A 2706-nucleotide genomic window follows, 5' to 3' on the forward strand; every position below is an offset into this window, starting at 1 on the left:
TCTTATTTTCCTTTTCTTTTCTCTTCTCCCCGTTCTCCCCGTGCCCTAGCCCTCACCCACGCCGATTTCCCTTCTTCTTGACGCCTTCTCCACTTCCCCGAGCCGATCGTCTCTCCCTTCTCTCTGCCATAGCGCCGGTAGCCGATCCCTCTCCGACTCCATCTCCTTTCTTTTTTTCCCTAGCGATCTTACAGCCACCGACCTTTTCAGCGAAGACAAGGAGGACGCGACCTCGGAGGACACCTCTTCGGCGTGCACCCCAAGTGAATCGTCACTCCTTCCTTCTCCCGTGACCCCCAGCCGCCGTCGGTTACATCAGCGACTGCAGGGGCGCAATCGATCCCAAAGATCACACCCCAACGTGCATCTCTGGTTAATCGCCGTCACCAGCCTCAAACCACTCCACACTGTTGCCCCTGCCGGCCACGGTGAACTGCTACGGAGGAAGAGGAAAAAGTGGGATTCGGGCTCGAAACAAAGCCTCAGAATTGAAGACGACCAAGACACGTTGTATTGAGCTTCAACCAGCATTGTTCACCGGATTTGAAAACGCAACCACCAGATTCTTTCCTCCATTCACAAGATAGTACGGTGAGTATCTTTATCATTGTTTTCATACCTGATTAATAGTTGAGGTACTCATCTGATCTGTAAGTGGGTTGCAGATCCAATCAGTAGCATTATGAACGTGCTGAATTCCGACAAGCAAGTGCTGATTTGGGATTCTTGACCTAGAAGGCAGTAGCTTCATTTAACACCGGCCGGAACCTCCGGCAGTAACTTATTTAGCCAAAAGTCTACAGAGGCATCTCTAGTTGGGTAAATTGTATTGGAATTGATTCAAGTTTAGCTTAAATTGACTTGATTCTGGAATATATGATTGGAATCAAATTGTTAAAATAGGTTGATTAACCCTCAGTAAGTGGATGGATTGGGTGAAGTCAATTAGGGTTTCATGATTGGATTTGGATTTAGGTAGCTATTAATGTATGAAGGGATTTGGTTGTAATGGTATGATTTGATGCAGGACACTAGTCAGAGACACATCGCGACGTGGAGGTAGTTTGAGATGATCGTTTTGACGTGGGAGTTATGTTGGCATGATCTACAATAAAGGAGGGTATCTCTTGACTTATCTTTTATGATATTGTCACTTGATATGCATAGTAATTTATGACTAGTAGCAATGATTATGCTTAGATTTGCTCTTGGTATATCACTATTGATACCTATAGCGTGTTCTGCTTGTTGCCTGTTATGTATCCATGTTTATATCACTTGATTATTGTATACACCTTAGTTCCTAGAGGAAGTGGCATACCAGGCTTCACTGAGTATAGGACTAGTTTTCTGGATTTTATTATCATGTATGTGTATTTAGATCTATAATACCTAGGTCATAGTATAATTTATTTTCTGTTTGGTACATATTATGTGGAGGTGATTATGGTTAGGATTTACATGCTTAGTGTCATGCACCATCTTGTATGATTGTAAGCTGTGCGATTGTCGGCTCCATTATTATTGAGCACATCACCAGTTACATAATCTGCACACACAACCACTCATGGGTTAGTGGTATATCAGGCAGGGTGTATGACAGTTTTGCTCTGTTAGGCTCCGCTGGTCCGCTCATGGGTAGTGGTGACGCAGTGTGGTAGCTGGCAAGGATCTCTCCTCTGGACTGTCTCAGGGAGATGAGAGCATTGCGCTCCCCCACTCTGTTTGGGGTAGGAGGATAGGTGTACTCCGACAGCATCCTGTTCACTCGGACACTCAGGAGCAGTAATGGCAGAGTGCACAGTTGTCATAGCCCTACCCACTCGATCTTACCATCGCGTGTGAGATGGTTGACTGGTGTTAGGGGTGACATATGTCATTTTTGCATCATATGCATTGATTGCATTTATTGTTTGTGAATGTTGTGCTTTATTTGCTGTATTTTTGTAACACCCCAAATTTCATTATTTGGAGTTCTAAAAGTGCTTATAAATATTTAGAAATGCTTTAGAAATATTCTAGAGATTTTTAGGAATTTTTTAGAGTATTTTTATGCAATTTTCGGATTTCGTTTGGTATTTTTACCAAAAGAAAGAAGTTGCAAAAAATAAAGAGGTTTGGCTGAGGTTCGAACCCACGACCTCCGACCCGATCCAAGACTTAAGCGAAGTGCGATAGCTAAGCGCTCAAGCAGGTGTTTCATGATCAAAGTGATAGCGAAATAAATTTAAGTAATAACTGAAACCGAGAATACCCATTGGTATAAAAAGGAATTGGGTTATTTCCTCACGACCAAAACCCTCTCATCCTCTCCTCTCTCGTGTGCGACGGCGCTGCTCGGGCAAAAACGAAGCCGAAGCTAGGGCTTCGTCTCCGACGGCCGACCAAGGGGTAATTCCGTGAGCTCTTCACAGATTCGAGACCCTCTCGTCGAGGAGAACCCGTAGGCATGAAGAAGAGGCCGAGATTTCAAGCCCTCTGAAACCCTAGAAGCTTCTCTTCTCGGCTGTAAGTTCAAGAACACATAGGTAAGTGCTCTCACCTGCGATAGGAGTAGTTTTCAGATCTTTGTTTCCTTCTTTAGCTTGAGTTTTCAACAGACAATTAATAGAAGTCTAATTCCAGCAAGTTTAGATTTTCTTTTGCTATTTATGGGGTATGAACAACCCCTTACCCTTAGCACGTTAGTTGAGTTTCCTTGCTTCT

General features: G+C 43.8%; 1 long non-coding RNA gene across 1 annotated transcript; it reads left to right on the forward strand.

Moving 5' to 3' along the window:
* On the forward strand, positions 1-1116 carry LOC122024372. Its single transcript, XR_006123404.1, has 4 exons — positions 1-137; positions 211-591; positions 666-819; positions 1028-1116. It is a non-coding gene; the product is annotated as an uncharacterized LOC122024372 (long non-coding RNA).
* Positions 1117-2706: the final 1590 nt, after the last annotated feature.

The sequence above is a fragment of the Zingiber officinale genome, chromosome 1A (genome assembly GCF_018446385.1).
Source record: "Zingiber officinale cultivar Zhangliang chromosome 1A, Zo_v1.1, whole genome shotgun sequence".
NCBI lineage: Eukaryota > Viridiplantae > Streptophyta > Magnoliopsida > Zingiberales > Zingiberaceae > Zingiber > Zingiber officinale.